Source organism: Macrotis lagotis, chromosome 3 (assembly GCF_037893015.1).
Source record: "Macrotis lagotis isolate mMagLag1 chromosome 3, bilby.v1.9.chrom.fasta, whole genome shotgun sequence".
NCBI classification, from domain to species: Eukaryota; Metazoa; Chordata; class Mammalia; order Peramelemorphia; family Peramelidae; genus Macrotis; species Macrotis lagotis.
Genome location: NC_133660.1, coordinates 242466020 through 242471650, shown reverse-complemented (window position 1 = coordinate 242471650; position 5631 = coordinate 242466020).

Sequence of the window (5631 nt, the reverse complement as noted above, 5' to 3'; positions counted from 1 at the left end):
TGTCAGTCTGGATTCCTGTCTGTTTGGCTCATAATGGTATAGTCTATTAAAGCCCATGTTACTGCAAGGGTGCATCTGTGGAGTTTTATTTCATCTAGGCAAATGAAAGACAATGTTGGTAATGAGAAGATCATGAGAGGGCCAAGTCTTTAGAGTAAGTAGCCATTGTTGTTGATATTTTTCATTCCATTCCTTCAAAGGATTCCCTGCTGCTTCAGGTAATCTATACCTACTCTTGCATGAAATTCACCCAGATTTATAAGCTTGTCCTTTTTCAACGAAGTGGTCTCCAGGTATTCAGAAATTTTTTTTTTTAAATCTCATCAGGACTTCTCATAGAAGGAGTATATATACCTTGATGATAGTGGCATGTCATTTTTCTTGCAAATGGCAATTGTATTGTCATAAGTCTCTTGTTCACTCTTTTTGGTAGGCCTAGAGGCTTGTTGATTAGATGAGTTTTGATTGCAAAACCTATGCAAAATGCCTTCATGGGGTTTCCCTTCACTAGGGCTACTCTAAATAAACATAACTCCAGCTCCAATTTCAGCAAGCTGGCCTTCATTTGCTAGTCTTGCTTCACTCAGGGTTGCTATTTAGATATGACATTTGAGGAACAACAAGAGTTGTTCATCTTTCAGGTCCACTGGATTTCATGTTATCCAGAAGTGTGTATACATTCCATGTAACAATAGTGAATGGAATCATCTTTACAAAAGTTTTTTTTAATCTTTTTTTGTATTTTGACTGCAGAGTGGGCTCTCTCCCTGCTTCTGTATGCAGACCTGGAATATTAACGCACTGTTGTGAACTGATCCAATCCTTCTAGAGAGCAATCTGGAAGCATGCCAAAAGAGCAATAAAACTGATCATACCATTTGATCCAGCAATATAATTACTAGACCTCTATGCAAAGAAATCTTAAAAAGTGGGAAAAATTCCACATGTTCAAAATTATCAGTTTTTTTTGTAGTGACAAAGAGTTGGAAAGTGAGGAGATGCCCATCGATTGGGGAAAGACTGAATAATTTGTGGTATACAAATGCTATGAAGTATTATTTTCTATAAGAAAACATGAAAGATGGACTTTAGAGAAACATGAAAAGAATTGCATGAACTGATGTTGCGCAAAGGGAGCAGAACCAGAAAACATTACAAAATAACAACATTGTGAGTTGACCAACTATGATGGATACAGCTCCTCTCAGCAGTTTAGAGATCTAGGACAACTCTGGGAGACCTTTTATGGGAGACCTCATCCAGAGGAAAACCAAAATGCAAACTAACCAAAAAAAAAAAGACTCTGGATGGATACTACAGTCACTTTAAAAAATTCTCTTATGTTTTTCCTTCCTATTCCAAGGTTTTCTTTCTTTTCCCTTTGTCCTAATTCCTCATATACAAAATGACTACTATATAAACATATTAAACCCAAATGTATATGTTCAACTTTTACTAGACTATTCAATACTGAGGGGAGAGGGTAGAAAGGAGAATGGTAGAAAAATGTACAACGTATAAATATTCAAATGGATGAATGTTAAAAAAAACTTTCCATAACATTTATTGGAAAAACTTTTAAAAAAAGGAAAAAGAAACAAGAAAAAGGCACTGATAGTTAAACAAAATAGTAAGCAGGTCTGGCTTGGGTGAAGCAATTTTTAGGGCAGCTTTTCTAACCTCTTTCTCATTTCAGTAGATTAACATTGTGATCCTTCAAAAAGGTTGCTCAGAGACATCTAGCTGTAGAATGTCACTGCTGATTCATTACTTGCCTTTGGCCACAGAAAATGACCCTATGACTTGGGCTACCTATGTGCAGGGTTGTGACTATAACTCTCAATATATCTGCATCTTTTGCTTCATTACTTGCCTGTTGCCATAGGACTCTGAGGTTAGTAAAAATGGTAAAATAGTCTTTTGATTCACACACATAAATTGGATTTAAGTGGAGCAGAATTGTGCAAAGTTGTTGATCTCACTCCCTTTTCCACAGTCACTGGAGTTTAGTAGCAAGACAAAGTCAAGACAACTAAGGATACAACAGCTAACCTTGACACCGTTGATATCTAATCAAGGTCTAAATGCTCCAGAGTGCCTGTTTCATCTGCCTTCATGACCACTGGACAAATTGTTCTTGTCCACTCATTCCACTGGGGGAAGCCTTCATATGTTTAGGGTGGATACCCTCCAGATCACCAAAAGATTTGAGATCCCTCAGTTATACTCAACCTGGTTTAGACTGTCTGATAAAGTGGTTTACTGTGGTGTGGTCATTGTGCTTGCTGCAGCTTCTTGCAACCGCAGGTGAGAGTTAAGTGAAACAGATGGACACTGAAGCTAGAAAGCAGACCAGAAAAGAGCTCAGCAGCCCTTACAGCAAAGGTACTAGTTTTCTCTAAATACACCCTATATCCCAAGTACATACATGTAAATGATGATGAAAATTTTTTATGAAATTTAAAACTTAAAAAACTTAAAAACTTTCAAAGCATTTAAGCTTTGATATCTTTAAATTGCACCAAACTTTGGGGACACCCTATTTTTAACCCCTCAAGTTCATAAAGTGCTTTTCTTAGATTTTTCCAAATTGAGATTCAAGAATCCTGTAAAGAAGGCATTACCGCTATTTTTCTCATCAAGCACTTTTCATAGATTTTTCCCAAATTGAGATTTAAGAATCCTATAAAGAAGGCATTACAGGGGCAGCTAGGTGGCACAGTGGATAGAGCACCTGCCTTGGAGTCAGGAGTACCTGGATTTAAATCTGGCCTCAGACACGTAAAAATAATTACCTAGCTGTGTGGCCTTGGGAAAGCCACTTAACCCCATTTGCCTTGCAAAAAAAAAAAAACTAAAAAAAAAAGAAGGCATTACAGTTATTATTCCCATTTTATAGAGGTAGGAGCTGAGGATTGGAGAAGTCAATGAATGGCTTGCTCATAGTTACACAGTTAAGTATCTAAGGCAAGATGTATACCTAGATCTTTCTGGTTGTATATCTATTGTAGAAGTCTCTCTGAGCATGAACAAAAGTCTAGAAGTTAAAAGAGATTGATTGGTTGGTTGATTTGAGGGACTTCAGAGCAGTCCAGGTCGGCAGGATCACAGACTGAGATGCAAAGGCAAGAAAATCTGAAAGGTCTCATTCCTGGGTGTCTAAGGATTGAAAGCTAGAAAACCAGCCTGCCTGCACAGGCTTTGGGTCACCACCCTCCTAACTCACATTAAAAAGTTTGAAAATCCCCAAAGGATAAAAAAACTAAGTCTCATGAGGAGATGAAAAGTTGGCAGGAAAGCTCTTAAGGGGTGATAAAGAAGTTGGCAAAGACTGGGAGGGGCTGAGCAGCAGCCACTGCCTCAGCCTCCTGTTTGCTGCCTGTGGGCAAAGCGGTACTTTCCAGGAATTCCTTTGCAGGGAAGGAATGATCTGGAGAAGAACAAAGCGTTTTCTGTTTAGCAGGAGTCTGATCTCCCAGGTTGTGGAAGAAAAGAGTCTCTGGAAGATTCCTTAGAAGCAGAATACTGAGCCAGTTCCCTAGTACTCAAATGCCAGAGAAGAATGCCAGAGAAAATGGAACTGACCTGGGTCAGGGATTGGGAAAGCGCAACCTGATCTTCCTCCAAAACTAGCAGGGAAGCAATGTCTTTCATCTGTCTCTATTCATAGAAAAAGGAAAGAACATTGGCGTGGAGTTCAAATCCTAGTTTTGCTATTCTTACTACCTGTGTACTCTGGGGCAACTCATTTCTTCCCAATCTCTGTACCCCTTCTCATTATGATTTCATCTGCAAGATAATGGTGTTAGATTAAATTATTTCTATGGTTCATCTAGTTTGAAATTCTATGACCCTAGGAGGTTAACAGTAATTGGAAAGCATTTGAATGTGAACAGATCCAACCTTTCTGGAGAGCAATATGGAACTATGGCCAAAAAGAAATAAAACTGTTCATTCCCTTTGACCCAGGAATTCCAATTCTAGGACTATATCCAGAAGAAGCTGTAAAAAGTAGGAAAAGTCCTACCTGTTACAAAATATTCATAGCAACTCTTCTTGTAGTGGCAAAGAATTAGAAATTGAGAAGATGCCCATCAATTGGGGGAATGGTTAATCAAGTTATGGCACATGAATACTATGGAATATTATTGTTCTATAAAAAACCATAAAGGGTTGAACTCTAGAGAAGTATGTAATGACTTACAGGATCTGATGCTGAGAAGAGGCTGTAGAACCAAGAGAACAATGTCCACATCAACAACAACATTGTGAGATGAACAACCTTGATGGAAGCAGCTCTTCTCAGCAGTCCAGAGAACTAGGACAAATGTATTTGACTGGTTACGGACTATTTTATCCCCATCCAGTGGAAGAAAAGCAAAACAAAACAAAAAACAAAGCAAAACAAGGAAAAAAATTCCTTCCAAATCTGATGAACAGTTTCTAAAAATTATCTCTTATGTATCTCTTTCCCTTAATCCAATTTCCTCATGCCAAAATTATTAAATTGTAAACATGTTTAACAAAATATGTATGCAAAATGCTAACCTGACCTGTTCCTTGCTACGGGGAGGGGGGTGGGGGGTGGGAAGGGAGGGTGGAGGGAAATTTTTTAACTTGGAAATATATGTCTGCATATGGATAAAAATAAATACTTTAAAAAAAAGAGAATGATAGAAGGTGAGGAAGCCATTTGGAAATGACAATAGTATGAAAAAAAAGGAAAAAAAGAATGAATAAAACCATTTTTTACAAAAGAAAAAACAGGGAAGCATTTGGGTAAGGAAGAAATATTCTTGCCATTGTTAATGAGGAGGCTCATGAAGGTTACAGTTTCTTGGAACTGATGTAAGAAGTGATAAAAGACTTCCTTGCTCCCAAATGTCCATGTATACTCATATCCCTACTATGAATCATCTCTTTCAGTTAAGGCATGGCATATCCTAAAAGTTCTAATAAAATGTAAATATGTTCTCTGGATGAGGGAACCCTTTAATATCTTTGTTCTCAGTAAGAATATTAGCTGAAATTCATGAAACCAAGTTCCTATGAATATTTCCCAAATGTAAGCCAAAGATGTTCCCTGGACAAGGAAATCCATTAATCCATTAGCTCAATGAACATGTTAGAGGAAATCATGGAACTGATTGGTTAACCATCATCTAGCAGAATGAGGCTACTGGGAGAAGAAAGATGGGGAAGAAAAGGAAATGGACTTAGGACTTCACTCAGCTATGACAAGGAGAGGAGCACCACAAGGAATGAAGGAAAAGACATTTATAAAGAGCTGAATCATACACTGTGCTAAATGGTAAATAAGGATAAATGCAAAGACAGTCTCTATTTTGAGATCATGTATTCTAATAAAGGGAAATTCTTTTTTTGTTGTTGTTGAGACAATTGAGATTGTGACTTACCCAAAGTCACACAGTGTCAAGTGTGTGAGACCAGATTTGAACTGGTCTCCAGGACCAGAGCGCTATCCGCTGCACCACCAAGCTGCCCCTAATAAAGGGAAATGATATATACAGGGGAATAGTAGTCAAGGAAGAATATTTTGATTTGGGGATTTCCAAAGATGGTGAATAGAGCCATAAGAGAATTGAATGGTGCACCTTTCCCAAGAGCAAT